Below are 24,631 nucleotides of genomic sequence, written 5' to 3'. Positions count from 1 at the left end.
GCTGGGTTTATCATAACAACAAAGTATTTGACCCCTTTACTAGGAATAGTGCAGTGTCTGCCTTTAAACCTAAGTAGAGGCAAATGAGGCATGAGTCATTGTCAAAAATAAGCCTTCCAAAACATTAAATATTTTATGTTGGTAGCAATGAATTTCAAAAGGTTTGAACCTTCAGTATTGAAGTGTCTGGTTTATCCATAGGGTACGAGAGCAGGTCAAACTATTGCTGTCTTCTAACTCTGGCTATTTCCCCCCCCCCCAGTTTCATTTCCTAATTAAATTACAGACAAAGAGAAACAAAGATAGTTAATTTCCCTGTAAATGGTGGCTAGTAAACTAGAATATTTCTGCTGACATACTCCAGGAAGGGATGAAAATTTGAAAAGGGCATAAAAATGGAAATAATTGCTAACTAACTGCTTTAAAAAAAAGGTTTTAAGTTCCCTGCATAGTCTGTCTCTGCTTGTCTATGTTCTGGATCCTACTGTGCCTCCAATACTCAGGGCACAGCAAGTGATGATAATGTCATCTGTAAAAAGACTGTTTGCTCCCAAAAGATAGAAAAACACTGAAGAACCTGTACGAAACGTAAACAAGAGAAGTGAATGATTTCCCCCCTCTTTAAGGGAATTTGAAGAATCCTTGGAAAGAGAGAACAAACAAAAAGAAAAACAATAACTGATTTTATTTTTTTGGCAAGCAGCATAATTAGAGCCATCCATCACCTATGCATTCAAATTTTATGCGTCTGAGCTAAATTTGAGGAAACAGGCCCTCAGTTAAATTTCAGTTGAAAAAACATCTTTTGAAAAGTAAATTAACAATAATTTTGGTTTAATGTTCTGACTACATCCCTAGTGTTTAGACATTTCTCTGTTCAGAGCTCAGAAGGAAAGCAGCACATTGCACAAAGGAGTATAATTTTGGTGGACAAGGAATGGGGAGAGCAGACTGATGGATAGGGAGATATTATAGAGAGAGACAACATAGAAACATTCACATACTTGGGCAGCACCATCAGCCAGGATGGTGGAACAAGCCAGGACATCCAGAATAAAATCAATAAAGGTAGGAACACCTTCAGGAGCTTAAATACAATCTGGAAATCATCAAAATACAACACCAAAAACAAACTCAATATTTATCAGAGCTGCATACTTTCAACATTACTTTATAGTGCAAAAAGCTGGGGAATGAGAAAGTATGAAATGTCCAGACTGTCTTCATTCCATACAACCTGCCTCACAAAAATCCTCCATATCTTTTGGCCCAGAGCAATCTCAAATCAAGATCTATTCACACAGTGCAGCCAAGAAGATATGAGCACCATCATTGCCAAGAGGTGTTGGAGATGGATTTGCCATGTGCTTCAGATGGAGACTGATTCCATCACCACAATAGCAAAAAGATGGACTCCTGAAGGCAAGCAAAAATGAGGCCGTCCGAAAACAACATGGCAAAGAGCTGAGGAAGCGGAGCTGAAAAACCTGGGGCACAGCTGAGGAACCATTGAAAGACTTGCCAGAAACAGATAGAAGTGGAGGAGCTTCATCAATGCCCTAAATGCCAGAGGTGTAATGGGAACATGACGATGATAGGGAGAGAAAATGGGCAAGGACTGGAAGGAAGTATTGGGGAAATTATGGTGGACACTGTGCAGGTGCAAGTACTTTGACCTATTTTGTTGTATTAACATGAGTGGCCTTCTATTGTATGTCTCATTTTAAGTGTAGATTTTATCATTACCAAACTTTGATGTACAAGTCAATGACTAGCCAAAAATCAAGATTCAATTTTGTATTGATGGACATTTTGCCTATGTAGTTAGGATCAGGCCAAAGACAATAAAAGTTTGACTAAACCAAGATCTTATCTGGTTTAAGGCTAAATGAAAGAATAGGTACCCTTTGTCATATACCACTGTGTTTCCACTATAAAGTTCCTTGGTCCTACAGCATAAGGATGAAAGTCGGGAGATCTCGGTTCTAGTCTGAGTTTGACTGTGCTCAAGGTACTTAGGAGCTGGCATTCCGAATGCACTTAATGCGTGGACAAAATGTGCACGTAATTTGTCTAAATTTTTGCCCTTAATTACATATAAATAGAGAGTTAAGCCAGCCACTTGTACTTTCAACTAACTGATTTGTACATTCAACAGCAATAACAATAGAAGCAAGTAAGGCATGAAAAAGTGTGTAAAGTAGATGTACAACTGAAAACATACTTTTAAAAATAATATAAACTAGGCCATTAACCAGACTGCCCAATGATTCTTACTGTTTTGTAAAGTGGTCTGGGCCCCATGCAGGAAAAGTGCTCAGTACCATTCTAAAATGCTTTTCAAGGCTTTTATAACCAACAGAAACATAGTCATTTAGTTGAATTGTGATAATAAATCGACACACTGGTTGAGATTTTTTTAACAAATCATAACAAGGCTGAGAATTTAAAACTGTCCAGGCACCCAAAGTAAGGCACATGGTATGGATTTTAATTTCCCAGAGCTGACTGCATATACTAGCAATTAATCTTTATACAACAAAAAAAAAATCAGCCCTTTTGTTAGATATATATTGATGACACCCAACTCTATGCCTCTCTCTTGCTGAGTCCAGTCTCCAGTCTGAGTAAAAATAGGGACATAGACAGAAATCATGGAAACGGAGCCAGGGTTTCACCCATGGATAGAAAGCAGTTGGTTCAATCGTCACAGATTGGAAGGGATGCTCGTTAGCAGAGGAGAACACTGGCAAACTTGATCTCAGTTGAGGGCATCCTTCCCTTGATAGTGACTGTAGTGCACAACCTTAGGGATCTGGTGGACTTGTCTCTGCTCCTGAACTCCCAGTAGGAGGCCTGTTTGGCTACCTAGTTATCTGTGACTGTCCAAGAGAAAAAACTCTTTCCTGGTGAATGAGAATATCATCGGAATGCTTTTATCACCTCCAGGCTAGATTTTTGTCATACATTATACCTTGGCTATCCCCAGCCAGCCAGGAAGTGCTGTTGTACAGAAACATTGCAGCCTATCTGCTAACTGTGCACCACACTACTCACCTACCCAGTACAGAACCCAAGTCCTGGACCTCATTTACAAAGCCCAAACCTGGCTGTCTCAAACTGCCTCTCTCCATGCCCTAGAGCAATGATTTCAATCAAACCAGACACTTCAGTTGATGGGGCAGGCCACACCTTGCAGGGACCAGGAACACCTGATAGAGAATCTTAGTGATGAACCCACAACTGTGGGTCTCTTCCACCAGAGATTTGATTCACTGTCATCTTGCCATGTTCGGAGGATGGTGCAAGGCTTCTTTTCTTCAGTCAGGCATTGTCATAATATTCAGATATAGAGCTTATCATGGGGCCTGAACCTTCAAGTCATGTGATCTGAAAGTAGGTAAAGGGGGAGAAGAGCATTACATAATTCATGGATTTCCAAAGAATCAATCACAGCTCTGCAGAACACCAGGAACTACAGGTTCTTAAGAAATATATCTATAGAGATATATATCACTCTTTAAAAAATAATTAGTTGTCTACATCCTATGTTTCTGTCTTTAAATTCATAAAATATCAGTTATTTTTTCAATGATAGATTATCAGAGGTATGTAAAACTGATTGTATTCATCCCCTTTTTATCAGGCACAATGGTCATCAAACTGTTTATTTGTCCCACACAAATCTCAGCTGTAGAGTATTTCATCTTGTATTGGGAAATTTCTGGCTCAGCTTCTTTGGGTAGGTGGGTGCAGTTCATTGCCTTCTATGGGTTCTGCCCACTATATGAGAGAATATACAAATTACAGAGAGTAGGCTTCACACTATAGCAACAAGCATCTTGTATGGGAGTGAAGCTGCAGGGGTCCTTTGCTGCAAGGAAGATATTCTGAGATCTAATAAAAACTGCTGGTGTTTAATGATTGGCTTGTTGCAATTGTTTTGTTCTCAGAAAAATCAGATAAGCCAAATAGGAGATACACTGAGGAAATGAACCAAAAGATAATCTAAAGACTATGAAGTTCTCTGGGCTGCACAGGGGGAGAGTTAAAACTAAACAGCTCCCCACTACAACCTACACTTTGTGCTTCCTTCCATTCCTGGCAGGCTATTCTTTCCAGAGAGTGCAAACACACACACACTCCTCCCCCAACATCCCCAGATGTATACTCATCTTCCTCTGACCCCTTGACATTCACCCCAAGTATATCAGCTCAACCTACGCCAGCTCATCAACAGTAATCAGATGTGCTGCTGCCTATTGCTAAAGCAGCAGTGCTTGGGTCCTAGGTCTTGTCCAGTTCTGCACAGGACTGACTACTATATTAAATAAAAAACAATACGTCATCTCAAAAGACAGCTAAGCTTGCTAAGTGGCAACAAACTAGTTACCCAGATCATTCACAAAAGCCAAACACTTAATTAACATCGAAGAAATGAGGAGCTAAGGCCAACATAAAACATGCACTGCCCACATAAGCAGAAACAGGTTAATCTAACAAGGGACAAACAAATGCATATTTCATGCGACCTTAATTCTGGCTCATGGACTGACTATGTACATGTATGTGTGTGGATGCACACATTTCCTCCCAGGCTGATGTACTTTTCACATACAAAGTGGCCCTACACATAGCAAGTGCAGGATCAGAGAAGGGCAAAAATGAGCTTTACGCCAGCTTGGCATCATCCCATCCATCCCCACCTTGACATGCGTAGCGTTCTTCTCCCCTGACCTGTATAGCTTTCTCTTCAACCATAGCCAAAGTTTGATAGACAATTAGCACAATGCTTTCAGTCAGTTCCACAGGAGACGACAGTACATCCTACACTTAAAAGTGTAAGCAGTTTTCTACCTGACCATTTTCACAAAAAGTCAATGAATTCACTGTTGCTGCCTCTCTTTTTTTGTATTGTGTGTTTTTAATACCACTTCCAAAAACCAAAATATGCACTTTATATCTGGAAGAAGTCCCTGGAGAAGAGAAACAAATGCTTAAGCTCTTGAAGGCATTCAGCACTTTGGACACAGAGTCCTGATAAAGTATTAAAACTAGTATAATTTTAGTCTAAGTTTGTCTCTGCCAAGATCCCACCTTTCGCTAAACCTCACAAGTAACTGACATTAATAGCATGGTGCCAGAGACACTACTTGTGTATATACACGTACGCATTACTTCAGAAATATTGTTTTGCCCTTGCTCAGATTTGCATCCACTCATTAATCATTAAAGCATTGAGGTGCAATAAATTGTGCCTTATGTAAGCAAGAGCAAGCAACAGGCTGTGTGATTACAGCAGGATGCAAGCTTACCTCTGGTATGTTTCAAGGCAAAAGGTAGCTCTGAAGTGTTGAAACAGAATTCCTTTGAAATGCCAGGCCAACAAAATACTTTTGTACTGCCAGCCAATTAGACTGCAACTGCTAGAAATTTAATATTGTAGGCATACAACCTGTTTGTGAGCAAAACAGTATTACAGAGCAGCTTGACATTGCTTATCCTGAATTATCTGAAGCAGAGACAGTTAATAATAGAAAAGGATTGATATGGCTAAACTGGTTTAGAAAAGATCAAATGCCTGCAAACACCTGCCAATCTGCTCAAAAGGTGGGTGTTTTTCCTACCTGCACACTGGCTGGAGATGACCTTGGCAGAGGGAAGCTTCTTCACTTTACTTCAGAAGTCGCTCTTGCTGTTCCTTGCCTTTTCTTTGACATCCTGAAAGCGCTTTCAGTTACTTTCACTGAGAAAAAGGAAACATTATTACAGCCACTTAGCATCCAATGCGAAAAAGTAGCTGAAAAAAAATACTCCAACATCCTGCTACTATGTGGGGGACCTTAGCTTGCATCTAATAGCCAGTTTATCCATATATCCACAGGTCAGCAGAAGCTAGAAGTACTACAAAGGCAACACACTCAACACTTTGCACTGAGGAACAGCAGCCCACTGTAGCTCAGAAACATGATGCTGGCTTATGTTATATAGAAATGTGTTGAAGCATAAGTAGGCCCAAAAATCTATTTTCTAAAAATAAGCTCGACAATAGCCAAGTAAGGCCTGGTAAAATATGAGTAAAGTGAAGTAAGGATACTGGGCTAGATGGACCATTGGTCTGACCCAGTATGGCCATTCTTATGTATGGGATTTATGCAGATATTAAGATTATGCAAATGTTAAGTAGCCAATAAGAAAGTAGAAAATATTTAATTATGGTGGCAGAAATGTAGCTATGGTAAAAGGTGGATTTAATATTAACTAATTAGGGGGTGCTATAAATTATTATGAAAAGGGTAGCATGCTAACCTAGATTAGGAGCACCCATCCACTCTCAAGGTACCAGTAGAGAAAGGATTATGCCCATTCTTCCCATCCAAGGACTGATCACCTCTGGATGCATCATTTCATCTTAGCATGTGAGTATCAATGCAGTGTATGGTTGCATTGTAATGCCTGTTTGCTTAACTCGGTATTTTATTTTAAATGAATTCTTTAATTTTATCACTCATTGTGTCATTCACAGTCCTCCACTAAATTAAATTATCTGTAGCCACCCTGGAGGCTCAAACCATAAAGAATTCAGTTTAGTTTTATTCCTTATCTTTAAGCTACTAATTGTGAATACATAAATCAAAGGTTACACCGCTAACATCTTACAGTGTGAAACTAACAAGCACTGAAGAGTGTCCAGTTAGGTTGTCTGTTTATATGGAGCATCAATAGATGACAGATCTAAGTGTGGAAATACTGGGGACTTCTGAACTCCATCAAATGTTTGGAGGACTCCGCCAGTTAGCTCATCCTACACATCTCTTTAGTTGGAGTCTCAGGGCTTAGTGGGTTGGAGTTACGTTGTTAGTGCAACCACCAAAAATAGAATTGAAATTTTGCACTATTGATTTTCAGCTGTTGGGCACTATCAGGTGGTCTAGTTCATGTGAGGTCCCTACACTTGGGACACACTGAAGTAGATGATTCCCATGAAAATTAATAAACCTTTGGGCTCATTTCAGATCAGATGCAGACATTGGAAAATATCATGCTTTGAGCCACACCAAAGCTGACAATGTAATGATACTGCTGACACAGAGATCGTATCAGTTGGGTGCATTTAACTTCAAGAAGTACTTTTAACATATCAAGATATTGTTCAATACACTTTGAAAACTTTATTTTATGCAGTATGGGTGCTATTTACTCCTGTGCAGTGGGACCACACAAGAGCTAAGCACCACTTGAGCACCACTTCAATCTTACACTAAAAAACAAATTACATTTTACCCAGTTTTTTTGCCCAATAGCTTAAGTAGAAGCTGAGTGGTGAATTGGCCTTTGGCAGGCTCAGTGCACAGGGGTGAATCTCATCTCTATTATAAGTAAGGTTTTCTCTTAGACTCCAGATATGGACAGAAAACATTCTGGATTCTCCGTGATACTGTAAAGAATCTAAATTAGAAACTGCAGTAACATTATGTTTGCAATTCAAGATTAGATTATTTTGAACCTGCTTTGTTTTGATTAGTTAGAATTTATTTATATTTTTTTAACCTGTTAGAGCCCGTTAAGATGTTGAATAGAGGGGGGAGGGATAGCTCAGTGGTTTGAGCATTGGCCTGCTAAACCCAGGGTTGCGAGTTCAATCCTTGAGGGGGCTGTTAACTTGATCTGGGGCAAAAAATGGGGATTGGTCCTGCTTTGAGCAGGGGGTTGGACTAGATGATCTCCTGAGGTCCCTTCCAACCCTGTGATTCTGTGATTCAAACCTGGATACTTTTTGCTCCTCTAAGAATTTATCAGCACAAATCCACCTCCCATCTTGCTAGCTCTGTCTCTACTTGATGCTTTCTTCTATGCCTTGTTGGAGATGATCTTTAAAGACAGCCTCCCCAAGCCAATTAAGTAGTTTAGAAAAATAAATATATGCCTTTGTATAGCATTTATAATCTGTAAAATTGAACTTAGCACACTTGAGATATAAATGTTAAATGGAAACATCAATGGAAAATTTTAATTAGGATTGATTTGAGATATCATTGCTTATGGTGAGAATTGGAAGGAAGATAACATAAGAACGGCCAAAGTAACCATATCTGTGTACTGCTGTGAGTTGGCAAATGGAAGAACCCACGTATATTTTTTCCTACATTGTCCCCTACAATAAATGCTCCTTATTATGAAATGGACAATGTCAGTGCTATTCTGTACCTTTAAGCACCTTTCGTGTTCATTGTTTCCCATTCTAGAGTCCAGGCTTTTTATCCTGGAGCCCAATTTATTCACTTTCAAGACCAGCAGATCAACTTCTAACTCCATATTATCCATTTTGCTACCAAGTCCAACCAGTAAGGAGTGCAAACCATTCATGCACAGAATGGTTGGATGGGAGCAAGATAGTGCATAGTATTGTTCTCTGAAGCTAATTGTGAATAGTTTGAAAACATTGCTAGTGAATATCTGGTAATGGTTCTTTACTTCTTGGGCATATTTCAGAAAAGTTAGCCTTCTAGTTTATTTCTGATAAATTGGCTAAATCACCTCAGTGTCACCTAAGCACTAAGATGCTCCAGTTCTAGGTGCTACATAAACCCCTAAAATAGATAAATCTGGGAGTTAAAACAGACTTTACACAGCAGCATTTCTATGCTCCCAAAATGCTAGGCAAGCTTTGCTCACACCACCAATATATCATAAGGTACAGATTGTGCAAATTAAATTAAATCTAAAAAACTTTTACAGAGAAGCAGTGAAGGAAAGGGAACTACTGAGTCTCAGATGACATAGTGCTCGACACTGAAACTTTATTTTAATCATCAGTGCACTAACTCCCTCCCCCCCAGTACTATTTTAAAAAACTTTTAAAATATGTTAAATAACTTACTGGGATATATCGTCCTGTCTCTGTACAGCTGCAGACTGGGAATATTTCGAATTCTGAAGGCCAGAATCTGCTCTCAGTCACACTGATGTGAACTCAAATTAACTTCAGTGGAGTCACGCGAGATATACACCACTGTAAGAGAACAAAGTCTAGTGAGAACAAAATCTAGTCCAGAGAGCCTAACAAATAACTCATAATACTGTACATATGGTCAAATTCTGCCCTGACTTGCACCCTTTGCTACACCAGTGATTTCAGGACTATTGCATGGCATTTTAAAAAAGGGCAGATTTCGGCCTATTGTATTGAACTATGCACTAAAGGCTCAGATTTCTGTTTACGGTTGAAATTCCTCTGGCAGCTAAAACTGCACAGTGGCTGCGCATTGGTAGGGATTGAGCCATGACTCTTCTGTACATTCAGGAAAGCCCTAGACCCCTATATATTCTGTGCAGAAATGCAACCCTGAGTCCTTCATAGAAACTGAACATTCAGCTTTATTTGATTTAATGAACTCATATGTATTTAGGTAGGTAGTTTTCATTTATGCCTACCTTATATTATAGAAACAATAGAATAAAAACATCCCTTGACCAAGTACATGATTGAAGCCTTATCAATAGAACTTAAATCTTAATAAGACAGAACACCTTAAAAAAAAAAACTTCCTAAAAACTCAGCTAAGTGTCCATTTCAGCATAGTCAGAACCTTCCAACTATCAGATGTTTCAGAGCCAACACACGCATGCATCTTGGTCAGTTTTGTTGTGCTGCTGCCTTTGTTGGTTAGATTGCACAACTGCATATTACTACTTTGGAAAGAACTAGCTAATTTAAAGTTAACTATCACAGCATTATAGATAACTTGGAAAAAAGCAACATATAGCACTCTTTTAAATTACGTTATTGAAAAATGAATTGGGTTAGAACAGTGATACTGTGCACCGAATGACGATTGCTATTATACAGAGACTGACGCTGCAGTATACTGGCAGCCCCTGTCGAAGGCATGACTCCTCTGCCCTGCAACCGTAGGGGGTCAGGTTGTTCAAGTAGCCCTTGAAAACAAAGACAGCATTCATCTTGATTTTCATTTAAACTTCTAGAGCAGCAGCAGACTCCTGGGTAAACAGAAGCGGGGGGGGGGGAGAGAGATAAAACAGCAGAAGTGATGAAGGATGAAGCGATCAAAAGTTCTCTGATGAACTTTTATGCATTGCATGTTGATACAAGCTAAGCAGTCTCTATTGCACAATTCAATCCTACCCTGGAGAGTTGCCTGTACTTTCTTTCCTCCTCTGACTGCCCACACAATTATTCTGCCTAAGCACTACCAGCTTTTGCCTTAAGCTTGTTTTCTTTAGTTTTGGATCTCACTGGGTGTTCTGTGCTATTTCAAATGTTATTTCTGATTTTGAAATATTATGTTAAAAAAAAAAGCACCTGAATGCAGAGCTCACACCAGAATGAGACTACACAATCACTTAATCTCAAAAAGAAAAGGAGGACTTGTGGCACTTTAGAGACTAACAAATTTATCTGAGCATAAACTTTTGTGAGCTACAGCTCACTTCATCGGATCTCAGCAATTCTTTGGTTTTACAAAATCCTGTGCTAGATCTAATACAGTGCACTTCCAATGCCTCTAAGTAGAAGTAATCCAGGATCAAACTGATACCTGTTTCATTTTATATAATGGGCAAATCTCAAATGACTTGGATACTTCTGTTCAGCTGGGATATATACTTACTGGATCAGATGCTGATCCAGAATTTGTGTGAAATACATGAACCTCTTGAGTCTATAAAACCTGTGCAAAGAATAGCCCCTCACAGTATTTTGGCACCTCTCTTCCTGCTCTTGAGAGCAGAGAGTTGTGAAAAGGAAATAAATATTTCACATACTGTCGAGCTCAGCATCCACAATTGGAACCAGATTTTTGAAAGTGCACAGCCCCCCAGCAGCTGTCACTGACAGGAACTGTTTTCCAGCCACTGCATTTAGGCTGTTTAAGAAAAATCTGGCTTTCAGAGTTTATCCAAACATTTTTGAACGAGAAAGGTTTGGGGTCTGAATTCTCTGAGAGTTTTGAGCTTGTTTTCATTAGGGCTTCCATGGAACTACTCACAGACTTAAAGTTAAGCAAATGCTTAAGAGATGAATCAGAGCCAAAGAGTTCATCTTCTTGCAGGATAAAACCTTGATTCAACTGCAGCAGTTCCTATAGAACCTGAGTATTCCTTGCAGGTCTTCCATCAGAAAATTCATGCAGAGGCTGACCCTTCTTAACTGATGAAATCACAGCCCTAGCTGGCATGGTTGCAATAAAATGTCTCACCACAAACCTCATCTGTTCTTTAACATCCAATTTATATATTTTTTCTGCTCACTGAGGTCACACTGTAACTCCAATGAAAATGAGTTTAAAAGACTCCCATTGGCTTTAATAGAAGCTATGCCAGGCATTCGATCGGTACAATGAAGAGATGCCCAACCAACCCATAACTATATCAGTACCCCACTGGGGTCTGTAGTGCCCAAGTTGGCTCAATAGCACAGCAACAACCTCTGGTGTCTTCAGATATTTTGGGAAAGGTATGTTGAAATTTCTTGTCTTGCTTGGAGCCAAATCACAAGTTTGCCTGTCTCTGAGGAAGGCACAAACTAAGTTTATTATCTTGAAACCAGGAAAAGCAGGAAATAGTTTCCCCAAGCAAAAAAACCAACATGTTTTGTCACAGTCACCATTCCTCTTAGTGGTGGAGAATAAGTACATCAGGCCACTGACCCATTTTATTAAAAATGGTATCAAATTAAATGCAAGAACACAAATATTAATCTTCTCCAAAGCAGGTTTTTTGCAGGCTAATGCTGCAAATAAGCACAAATTCAACCACTATGCAACTCTAGTAATACAGGAATTATTACATACAGCAGCAACTTAATCTTTCCATTGTTAACTTACATTGTTTACACTGCTTAGGACTCTTAAATGATGCCTTAATTTAAAAAAAAAAAACACACCTCATTGGGCCAGATTGTGACTTGGACTATACACTTGTATTAGAGAAAAATAATTCCTATTACACCCTTTCATGGACTATCTAGAACTTGCTTTGCACAAGCGAAGCTACACGGACACTTACTGCTGCCCCTGAATGGGTGGGCAGTGACTGCACAGGAATAGGTAGAATCTTTGCTCCACACTCCTGCTTATTGGTCAGCTTATTGAAGGTGGGTAAAGGGGAGTGGGGAATAATAACCTACGACTGTATAGGCTTACAGGAAATTACTACCCCAGGAAGCCAGGGGACAACAGAGGGGGAACTGTAATTCAGCTGTCTGAGGCATGATGACTCCCTAGGTGAGTCCTGGGGTGGGGCAATTCACACACAACCCTTGGCTGATGGCTGTGCCTTAGTCTACCCCACTGTGAATTTCCTTGTGGGTTTTTAACACATTTTCCAATTGTTAGTCATACCATTAAGCAGACCTTGAAATAAATAAATACACTTGGCCTGATTCTTCACTCTGCTTTACCAATTGTACATTTGTGATTCCAGTGGAGTTATACTGGCACCTAAACTGTGAGCTCTTTGGCGCAGGGACTGTCTTTTTGTTCTGTGTTTGTACAGCATCTAGCACAATTGGTTCTGATCCCATGACCGAGGCTCATAGAGACCACCGCAATACAAATAATAAAAATATTCAGTGAAGCAAGTCATACCTAGTATCGTCATCATTTGTGGGTTTTGCAACAGTTAAAGTCCATTCTCTATTAGGGATTATTCTACATTATTTATTATTTTAAAACAAGCCTGTTCTTAAGTTATAGGGATGCACTAAAGGCTTGATACAAAGTCAATTGAAGTCAATGGTAGATCTCCCATGGACTCTGGCTCAGGCCCTAAAATATCTGAATTCATTTAGCTCCCTATTATTTTAACAAACACTTTGATATATATTTTGTACAAGAGTTAAAAAAAACCCTCAGGATGAAATTTTTATACGCCAAGCAGAAATTTTTGTCATCAAATTATATAAAACTCTTGAGAACGAGGGTTTATAATTGAACGGTGTGCACAGCTGTAGCTAAAGTAGCATTGCTGGTCACCCCACTCCAATTCAGAAAACTCAAATTAAATCCAAAATCCAGGAGAAAAGTTTTGTTCAGTTCTTACATTAATTTGCTAGCCTGGGGATTCATTTTATCCATGTGTATGTGAGAGTTTTGTCTTTCTGCATTAGATAGAGAAAATCAAATTATACTATAGAAGATCAGATAGATACATTCTATTGCTTAATAATCCACATACAATTCTGCAAATAGCAGACTAATGAAACATTTATCTTAAGTTTAACCAAATCCTCAAGTTCTTTGTGTTCACAATTTTCACAAAATCTTCAAATTTTAGAAAGTTTGTTATTGAACCTGACTAATGCCCTCATTAAGGAAATACAACAATATCTATCATAGGTTTAAGGAAATATGGGGACTTTTAGCCAGAAAAAGTTTGACTACCTCCATTTAAAACGGAGAATAATTTTTGTCACAAATTATATCCAAATTATTTTTGAATTTAGATCTTTTTTTGCTTCCAGAGCTTTCTAAACAGGCTACCAGAACAGTTTCAGTGTCTCTAGCTGAATAATTTCTCATATTATTGGAGTGATGGATAGCAATATGGTGAAGAAGTGACCCATAACTTGGAAGATGGAGGACGACCAACAACAAGGTAAATCTTTCACTGTATGGAAATATATTATGCCAGTACTCAGGATATACTGTACTTTCATGTACTGCACTAAATATTCACTTCCAGTTTGTCCTTTGTGCATTATTATTAGTAAGTTAAGGAGCTCCATAGCTGACAATTTTATATGCAAGTCAAAAATGGGCATCATCTGTATAACTGAGCCATGGCAGACACTGAGACTGTGAGAAGCCAGAACCAAAACTATACTTTTTTACAAATGCAGGGACCAGATCTTCTGGTGCAAATTGGGCATAACAAGATTAGTGGATTCAATGGAGCTGTCCGATTGCACCAGCTGAAGAGCTGAGCCAATGCTTATAGATTTCTCAGACCAAGGAGGGATGCTTTGAAGAATCGTTGGACAACGGCGTGACATCCTTCTAACTTCACAAAATAGCAATGTTACTTTTACCTGTTTATTCCAGTTTAGTATTACTTTCCACTTGTACATGTCTCTTGTTTTGCTGCAATCCGTTTTTAAGCACAGTCCATAGGAGATTGGTGGCTCTATCGGAGAACTGTCTCTTCCCCTCCACCTTCAAGCATGATCAAAATGGTGAAATGCCTGCAGGTAAAGTGTTAGAGAAATTTGTGAATTATGACTGTCCATGAAACAGTATTGCACTCTAAGTGTTCCATGATAACTCAGTACACTTTCTGACTCAGCACTGAAAAAAGTACCATATCAAAGCAGCATTGGTGAAATCATCTAATTGATTATATGTTTGTACTTATCAGTTTCAGAGATAAATGTGTGTTTTGTGAAAAGGGTTAGAAACTTTCAAAGGTGCATACCTGGAAAGTGTCTCTTAAGACATGTTAGTGTCATTACTGGTTCATAAAAGAGATGAGGTACATTGGCCTTTTGAAACAAAGAAAAAAAATCAATGAAAATATACAAGTCAAGACCTGAGTCTTTATCTATATGCATTTCTGACTGGCATATCACCACAGCATCCACTCTCAAAAGTGGTTATGTACACATACACACACACACAATATTAGGATGATGAAGCCATTCTAATGGCAAGTTCTCCTAGCTGCTGCTTGGCTATGGAGGCATGTTGGCATAATAAAACCAGTGTGGTCAGTCAACATGGAATGAGAAGGATAGAATTCAGAGAGCCTGGATAATAACCTACATCCCCTTCACCTTGAAGAGGTCAGCCGGAGGGCTCATTACATTCTTGTACAGATGACATGGAGCTTTTTGATCTGAGTTTACAAAGATCCATCAGCCATTCCCCCACCCATGCCAGAGGGGCATGAGAGAAATAGGGGCTACTATGGCCATAGTGATGCTCCTTTACTTCTCCATGGAGATTCCTTTCCTCCCAGCCATTGACTGAGCTGTAGCAATGAACAGGGTCATTGGCATGAGCATCTCTAGAACCCAGTACTATCCAAAGCAGACAGTCCCTGACACCTCCACCTCCGAGCATTAGCAGGATCTTACTTCAGTCAGTTTTCTGAAAACCGGAGATATACAAAGTATGCTACACTCATATATTCCTCACTGCTTGTTGGCTAATTTTGTTCTCATTGTTAACCCAGAGTGTTGCAAGAATACAGCCATATAATGGCTCTCATTATACAGTGATGATTGTTGAAAAAGTTTCTTTCTACTGCACAGTAATCTATAATAAATCACTCATGTACCTGTCAACTTAATCTTCATTACAATCCATTACTGCAAAGATTTCTATAATCTGACAGAAGATTTACTGGGTATAAATGTGTGCCTGAGGGCTGACTGTAATTAGAGATGGGACAGAATCAACGCATCCGCAACTTGTTAGTGCTACTATACAGAAATGTGTGAAATTCTCACAATTTGTGAATCTCATGAAAAAATGGATTTTCCCCACTAACTCGGCAGGAAGTCAAGACCTGCCACATCCATCGCACATATCACAGTAATATTCCCTGCTGATCCTGTGCAGACATCTACTTTTACCTGTAAAAATGGCTGAGAGTTTGCATTCTACAGCAAAAATGACTTTTTTGCAAAAATTAATGGGAATTCAGCCCATTGTCCAAGTTCCAGGATTTTTTTTGAGGTGATCAGTCTGTAAAGTTAAAGTTATTTTCATATGGTTTCCTTTCAGTAAGTGAGCTAAAGAGAGAAACAAAACTAAAGAATTCCAAAGTGATATGAACACGTGGATGATCAAGAAAGCTAGACATTTACAGAGTCTGGAAATCAACTTTAAAGCTTCTCACAGCCCCTTTGCCCCACAGGAAAGGTTGCTCCGTTCCTTATAACCCACAAAAGCAAATAAAAAATATTGCAGAACTATATAATAATTTTTTGGATCTTCCTTTGGCTGGTTACAGGGTCAAATCACTAGCGCTCATCCTACTACAGAGGCAGCATAGGCCAAGTCGTTGGTAGTGTGTGAATCTGTAGTGTGTTAACTTTGTACTTGGTTACAGGAAGTGGGGGCAGAGATGATGACTCCTAGGTTCAGAAATGAATTTACATCTTTAATAATTTAATTACAACCAAGCCTTTGGCTAAGAAGCCACAAACTGAGTGCCCCTAAAGAGGTGAACACATGACTGGGGGGGGGGATAATCTCATTTCCGTATTGGTTAATATACTGGTTTAAAAGAGATGGAGTTTCACTATTTCCACTGAAAAAACTGCTGGTGCCAATATCAATTTCATGTGCAAACCTGAATGTTTCTGTAAGTGAACTAGCATATGTAATCCATTTTACTGAGGATTAAACATGCTAGTTCTCTAGCATTTACAGAAACATCCAGGTTTGCATATGAATACTAAAGACACAAAGATGTTGTATTTGTGTTCAAAGCTAGCTTCTCACAGGCCCTGTCCATCTTTGCGGTAGGCTTCATTTATTCCTTCAGAACTCAAACTTTCCTCTTTGCCCACATCCTATTACCTCCTGAAGGTTACCGAACGGTGTTACTGCCAGACATTAAAAACTGCACTTAGTTTTCTCACCCCTGAGCTACCCACTTTTCTTTGTTTGTTTGAACTGTGCAGTTCCCCTTCAATCTTCCTTGTTCTCTTGACTTTCATGGTGGCAGTAGCACATACCACCATCCACTTTAAGGGGTCACGTCCTTCCCTGGAATTCCTCTCAATGCCATAGAGATTGCTTTCAAATCCATCATTTTGACATGGATTGTGAGTTTCTCAGAATACATCTCCTCCTTATTCATCAGGCTAGGTCACCGTCTGCATAAAGCATATGGAGAGGCATTGCTTCCTGCTCAAGGGACGTACTAAGCAGACAAATGCAATCTCCCTGAGAATGCCAAGAATCGCCTAGTTCTGGAATAAGCAGTCATCTTTTGTGGGAGAGCAGATTTGTAGCTGACCTGCAAAGTAGCAGCCGTGTTAGTCTGTATTCGCAAAAAGAAAAGGAGGACTTGTGGCACCTTTGTTAGTCTCTAAGGTGCCACAAGTACTCCTTTTCTTTTTCAGAAAAAACAAAACTCTCTTCTCATCTGAGCAGAAAGTTTACTGATACGGGGCGAGGTTTATTGCTTTTTAAACCTACTATTTTTGCCATCATTCTATGATAAACTTGGCCTGTTGGGGTGGTGAAAGGACAGTTGCTCAGGGCAGTTGACTTCCTCCCAATCTGCAGATGGAATTTGTCTCCTCTGGGCACACAACTGAAACAGCCTAGATATTGAAAGTTCAAGAATTCTGCAGCTATGCCAGCAAGCTGATTCAGCCAACTGCTAATCTTTTTGCTTGAAGATTCCACACTCACACAAGATAACATTCAGAATTCTATTACCATGAAGAATTTCAATCACTTTCTCCCGACAAACAAAAGTAAAATAAGATCTAGTTATTCCCACCATATTTGTTCTACTTCAGCTATATTCTTCCTCTAAATCATAATAATCTTTTGTTTATTAAGGCATCAAGTTCTTAAATAAGAACTTATTCCTCCAAAATGCAAAAATGGTTTAGTTATTTTCAATTTAAAGAAAGACAGACATGGAAAATAATTTTAAAAAAGAGTAGAAAATATTCCATTGGCTACGCTGAGATAAAATATATTTTCTGTGTTGCCTACTCTATTATGTATTACTAAAAATGTCTGTCATTAAAGAGGAACTTTGCTGTAAGAATTACCAGATTCTTCTTTATTCTGTTCCCCCCCCCCATTAAAATACAAATTATATATATTTTTAATTTTAAATGCGTAGGGCTCAGCCCTACTCTAGCAAATCTCTGCTCATGCAGAACCAGATTGAAGGGAGTACTAGGGAGATACAAAGGTAGTATATGTCACCTTTATCTCCACTTCTCACTGAACATTAGGTGTGGTGCAACTTAGAACCTCAGGGTTGCTCTAACTTGTGCCCACTTGTGATTGCCCCACAAGAATTTGTAACATCAGTCAAGGATGAACAGAGCATAGTAACACTGTAGCTATGACAACATGCTACCTATGCTGGGGTCTCGGAGGGAGGGATTCCCCTATGCCAGGAAAATTCTAGACATGGTCTTTAAGCTGCCTTTACAGCCTCTTTGTGAGTTCAGGGTGACATAAAGGGTTGCCTTATTAGTGACCAGAATCTGACTTAGGCTCTGTACTACATGATACTTGTGTAAGATAGAAAAATGCATATAATAATATAAACTAATAAAGGAATGGGTATGACTACTTTCATACATATGCACCATGGCCAATGTTTAGGTTCCTTACTTTCTAATGGCTAAATCTTCAGCTGGGGTAAATCAATCTAGCTTGATTTAGTTTGTACCAGCTAAGGTACATACATCCTTGTCCTGTGATAAATTTCTCAAGTTTAAATTTGCATTATTGTCTGGGTTTTTGGAGGAATACATATGCATATGGGTCAATATACACTGTGGACATCCTTCTGCCTCTGCTGATTACCTGTTCTCTCTAACTCCCCCAACTAGTTCTCTTCACTGCAGTCTCAATCCACATGCCCTCCATATTTCCCTTCAATCCTTCTCCTTTCCCCTCTCCTTCAAGTCCCCACTGCCATCTTTATCTCTTTATTAAGCTAATTCCCTCCCAACAAAACCCAGTCAAAAAAAGAAATCAATCAACAAAACTATTGTGGCACTAACATGGCATTTGCAACTGCCATGTGGTTCACTCCATACGTTATATCCCTTCCCCCACAATCCTTAGTCTGCCTTGTATATTTAGACTATAAACTCTTTGGGATGGAGACTGTCTTTTACTCTTTGTTAGTACACTGCCTACCACAATGGGGCCCTGATCTCAATCAATCTTAGGATCGATTGGTGCTACTCTAATACAAAGAATAAATAACAAACAATATGTGTGTATGTATGTCTAGACCTACACATACTGTAGAACTGTTTATTTTAGTGCATGTTTATTTCAGCACAAAGGATGCTGCCATACATGTGCATTACATAATTTTAATGCTCCAGGCCAGTCTCGGCTGGTCACTTGCTCGAAATATTTGCTATAAAGTAAGATTTGCTTCTTTTCCAGCTAGTAACTAAGTAAATACAGTGTAAGAAATATACAGGGGCTGTGCTCTGCTCTTTCTGTTGTGGCCAATGCATGCTGCACCCTCTGATAGTTCAGTGTTTTTGTCATGGGAGCCTTGTTCTAACTCAGCTAGATTGAAACACACAAATATCTGTACAGTCTAAAGCCCAATCCAGCTCCTATTAAAGTCCATGATAAAACTTCCAATGACTTTAGTAAGACTTAGGTCCATGACATTTAGCTACAGCTCGCTGCTGAGGATGGTGTAACAATAGTCACTAGAATCAGCAGGTACTGCTCGTATCATCCCCTTTTGTAACCCAGATTCAAGTTAAGTGACTGGGGCCAGGAAATACAGATCATTCTCCTTCCAGCATCATTGCACAACATACCACCATTACATAGTCTGTTACCAGCACTACTGATCTCCCAGGGTACACAGATACTACATAATCCTCCTGGTGGGTTGAGAATGCATCCCCCTTGATAGACAGCCCGCCCGCCCACTGGCAGAAAGAGGTGGGAGCAGCCCCATGGCCCCATTCTGTCCCTTCCCCTTTGCACAGGCTGCCTAGGTGGGGGCACTGGCTCTCTGAAGCCCTTGTGGTCCCCATTGCAAGGTTCTTCCATTATGCCCAGCTTCTGCACCGGTGAAGGGTGCAAGCTGATTAAGGCTTCATTCCCTTCTCCCTCTCTTTGCACATCCACACAGAGAACCAAGCACAGTCTAGCCCTAAAACACAGAACAGAGAAGTGCATCTTGGAATGAATGCTTTGTAGGCACAATGCAGCCCTCACACTTGCATCTGTTCATTGGGGTGCGCCAGCATTTTCACATCAAACACACCATAGCTGTGCCTAGCAGTTGTCTAAAGTGTAAAGGCCTGTTTGTGCTCTGGGTTCCCTTGCATGTGCCAGAATAAAGACAAGGGGAAAAGAACACACTTCTTTCTCCAAATTAGAAATTAAAAGGATTAGTAAAAAAATATTAAAATGCAGATACTTCATCATTTGGAAAAGTTTGGGATTTTTCAAAGCAATGTAAATATCTAAGCTGCACTGGTTCCAATCTCAGAAATATCACTGAAATGCCAATTGAAATGTTTCTTTAGAGATTTAATATTAAGAGGCAGAATTGAATTGAAGAGATGATAAAAAGCAAACTGTGTAGCACTTACTAATCTTGATAAATGGCTGTCCATGCTGCCAGGAGGAATTCATTGGGGATCATATATGGACCTTGGAGTTTCTGATGCGATAATTTAATTGTGGAATCCTTCTCTTCCACCTTGGGTAAATGAAAGTCAAAGCCAAGTGCACCATTGAGAAAGAAGAGGATAGGGGTAGGTTGGTTGCAATGTGAAGAATTACTCAAGGATGTCCAGGACACACTGAAGCTTCTTTGGGGACCAACTTCCTTTCTGCCCACTTGCAAAATGAAATATGAGGTAGAAAAGCAAATATTTTCTTAATAGTATCTGATGGGCCATAAAATTAAAGTGCAGTATGTAACTTGATGTGAGCTCAGAGGCAGATGATAGCATAAAGGTTTACTTCTCATGTGGCCTTCTTATCTATATCCTTCTAAATAAGTAGGACTGTAGTGCACATCCTGTACTCCATAAATTATAACTAAAGTATAATGGTATTGGAGAAACAATATTGTTTGTAGGCCAGATTCACCAGTCCTCACTAAGTCAAAACACCCTTTAAAGTCAATTTGCAGGAATTCACAATAATTATTTTAACTTTTTTCTTATAAGGATATAATTCCTTACTCGAGAAATATGCGGCTTCTTCCTTCAAATTCCCATCTCTATTAAGCAGCTGGCACTCCAGAACAGGGAGGTGTGAACAACTGATTTTTTGGTTTGGATGCTTTTTTGAGCTTTTAAAATGTTTTTAAAACTAAAACTGAAGTAAAGTTTGAAGTGCAAAAGTATCAAATAAAAAAATTGAAAAGTTTAACTTCACACACATCAAAACAGAAATCTTTTGATTTTTCAGGGGTTTTTTTTTTTTTTCCTTTAACTAAAACAATTTGGCAAATTCTACACAAGTTCACAGAAAGTTTCGGTAGCCCAAGTTTGAACTGAAAAATTTCACTCCTCTCTACTCAGAAGGCACAGGGACTTCGGGAAACTAGTATAACAGAAAGTTTCACATAAGATGAAGTATGTGGAATAGATCTGGTTGCTAGATGGGAGAGCTCTGCAGGATGGATTAACAGGGCTAGTACACAATATTCTAATAGTATTCAAGATAGTTGGCTGACTCCCGAGTGCCCCTCTCTGAGGGGCTGTGCTATCAATTTATCCCCTCTTCAGGGCCCCTTAACAACTGACAGCCCACAGGTAATTAAAACATTCCCCTCCCCATTATTTACTGGCACTCTAAGCCACAGTTTGGTCACTCCGTTCCCTTTAGCTGGGCAGTCCCCAGCACTTCTTCCCAGAGCTAAGTCCCAATTCTCTTGGGCTTTACCTGACTAGAGCTCAGCCTTCTGGCTTCTAAGCTCCCAAACCCTTCTGCCAGTCAGGGTCCTCTTGCCCACTGCAGCCCCTCTCTGTCACAGCTCCTTTGATCTCTTTGTAGGCGCCTATCATACCCTCTGCAGTCTTGCTTTTATTTCTTGAACTTATCCTCTCCTGCTGATCTTTATAGGGCAATCACCCTGCTCTCTCCCAGGTGTAGCTCATTCTGAAATCACGATTGGCAAGCTGCAGCCCTTAAGGGGTAAGCTACCCTGTTACACAGTATACTGAGGAGGCAGAACTTCCTTTTGGTGTAATGGAGACACTTCTCCTGACCTGTTAAGTTAGTAAGAAAGTCAGAAGGAAAATGGCTACAAGAACAACATAATGGTGACAGGGTAATAGGACCCTTCCTCAAGACCCTTCATGGAAGAAACTGTTAGTTTTGTCTATAGAAGGAAAAGAGGAACAGAATGCTTACTAATTTGTTACCTGGAAAAGCACTGAGGGGGGAAAAAAAGCTCTTTCTTCTCATCACTCATTACGTCTTTGTTACCAGAGTTCTTTGAAGTGGACTCTGCATATTTACACACCCCACCCACCTGCCATGCTCCTGCAAAGTCCCAATTAAAGTATCTTGGTTTTTCCATACTACCAGTGAAAGGACCTGCAGCAGCAATGGCAACATACCCCCTTTGTACTCACACTCAGATTATGTTTGAGCGCTAGATGAGGAGGGCATGGGAGCATGGGTGCTTAATGTGCACTGCTACTAGAAGGTTCTACCATCCTGCTGCACTGATTGGCATGAGTCCGAAGACCGTGAATATGCAGAGTTCATCTCAAAGACCTCCAGTTACAAGTAAGTAACCTTCATTTTCTACTTTTTGGACACAGGTTACCTTTTGTTCAAGGTATCACAAGGGTGTGTTTAAAAAGAACTGTTTTTACCCAACGTAGTCAGCATACCTAATAAAGAGATGCAAAAAAAAGACCCAGATTGGGATGCTCACTTCTGCGAGCTGTGTAGACATACCTGGAGGCTATTAAGGCCATATTTAGGCTGCAATAAAAAAGTCACTTAACTTTCTACAGTGCTGAGCACCTAGCAACTCCCATTAAAATCACTTGTCTCACAGAACTCTGGATAGTCAGGCCACTTATTTAGGATTCAAAGCCCACTAAAGTCTATAGTAATCTATCCATTGACTTTGAATCAGGCCCCAGTTTAGGCTCCTATTTTCGAAAATTTTGATCCATGTGTTTGAGATCTTCTTGCCACCCATAAAAGTTATGTATGTGGCTACAAACTGTAGACAACAGATTGAGAGTGATTTTGTCACCCTCAGAAAGATGTTTTAATTAATTTACATTTTTTGTAAAGTATATAGCTGGAAAAGGTCTTTTCAGAATATCTTTTTTAACGGCAAAATACTGCAGGAAAGCAAACAAACCACATTAATTACACTACAGGCTGTACAGGAGGCTTCCTTTGTGGGAGAAAGGTATTATTAAAACATAACCTACATGCATGTTAATGACAATTACAAGTTTAATACACAGGATGTTTTTAAATAGTTTTCCCACAGATTGCAGTGCTAGTACTCTGGGAAAGGGCTTCATTGCTTTTCTCTTCTGTTCCACTCTAGTGTGCGGGTTAAAATGTATTTGTTATAAGCAACAAGCCCTATTTTCTTTAATGGATTGGCATTTCCAGGTCAGATGAGATCAATCTACACTAGCAATGTTTTTGAGCTGTTAAAAGAAAAGGAGGACTTGTGGCACCTTAGAGACTAACCAATTTATTAGAGCATAAGCTTTCGTGAGCTACAGCTCACTTCTTCAGATGCATATCGTGGAAACTGCATCTGAAGAAGTGAGCTGTAGCTCACGAAAGCTTATGCTCTAATAAATTGGTTAGTCTCTAAGGTGCCACAAGTCCTCCTTTTCTTTTTGCGAATACAGACTAACACGGCTGTTACTCTGAAATTTGAGCTGTTAGTGTGTTATGTAATCAACTGAATGCTAGTTCTGCCTGGAGCCATTTAGTTTGTGGAGCCAGAACTTAGCTGACTTTAAAGAAGAAGCAAGCAAGCAGACTGATTTCAGTGAAAGATAAATTCATACTTACTAAAACATTAAAAATTCTAAATCAATTAAAGTAAAATAGAGAGGGAATGACATGTGATGTCTGCGAGCAAATAGCTTAAAACTATTATTCTGGAAGGATTATTTCCCCCCAATATTTGTAAATAATATCTGCTTTCTTAGGACTAGTTTGTACAAGCTTGCACTGCTCAGCACTAACTCACACCAATAGTTCCAATGACCTCAATGGGACTATTCATGTAAATGTGCACCAATGTGAATAAGATATTCACAAGCTAATCCTTTATTAGCAAGAATTTGTCTTCTTCTTCATGAAGCCTATCTTGTGTCAAGTATTCCTTTCAGTTTATTAGGGGTAGTAGGTTTGTCTAGGTACTGGACTGTGTCTCAGGAGACCTGGATTGTATTCACAGCTCTGCCACAGACTTGCTTTGCGACCTTCACATCACTTCACTTCTCTGTGCCCTGTTTCTCCTCTCACCCTTTGTCCTTCTTGTGTATTTAGGGTCTAAGCAATTCAAGATGAGCAGTTATTTTACTGTGAATTTGTACAGTGCCTAACATAATGGGGCCCCACTCTAAGTGCTACCATAAAGTAAATTATAAATAATATTAAGTGTATTCTTACTAGTTTGGCTTTTTTAAATGAGTGTTTCACAGAGCTGGTTTAAAGAAAGATTCCTTTCTTCCTTGTCTTTTCACTGCAGCCTGATTGTCATGCAAAAAAATACTGCTGATTATTCATAAAGTTAGCTTTGTATGTGAGGAAAAAAGTTCTTCCCTCCAAAGGCATTCAGAAGGAGTTTTGACTTAGTAATAAGCCATGTGTGCAAGCATCAAGCTAGACAACGAAGATAATAAGACACAAAGTAGTAGTCATACTCCCTAAAAGCAGAAATCTGCCTAGTTCCCCTCTCC

General features: G+C 39.5%; 1 long non-coding RNA gene across 2 annotated transcripts in view; it reads right to left on the bottom strand.

Moving 5' to 3' along the window:
* Window positions 1–332: 332 nt before the first annotated feature.
* The window catches only part of LOC140896331 (uncharacterized), a 497,972-nt gene continuing 473,673 nt past the window's right edge, over window positions 333–24,631 (bottom strand). For both annotated transcript variants that reach the window (XR_012154520.1, XR_012154521.1), the window contains exons 6-10: window positions 14,051–14,203; window positions 9,859–10,002; window positions 8,882–9,013; window positions 5,628–5,746; window positions 333–3,390 (exon numbers count right to left, since the gene is read on the bottom strand). This is a non-coding gene — a long non-coding RNA (uncharacterized lncRNA). The remainder of the gene's footprint in view (window positions 3,391–5,627; window positions 5,747–8,881; window positions 9,014–9,858; window positions 10,003–14,050; window positions 14,204–24,631) is intronic.

The sequence above is a fragment of the Lepidochelys kempii genome, chromosome 12 (assembly GCF_965140265.1).
Source record: "Lepidochelys kempii isolate rLepKem1 chromosome 12, rLepKem1.hap2, whole genome shotgun sequence".
Classification (NCBI taxonomy): domain Eukaryota; kingdom Metazoa; phylum Chordata; order Testudines; family Cheloniidae; genus Lepidochelys; species Lepidochelys kempii.
Note: the sequence above shows the minus strand (reverse complement) of the source record. Positions and strands in the feature narration are given on the sequence as shown.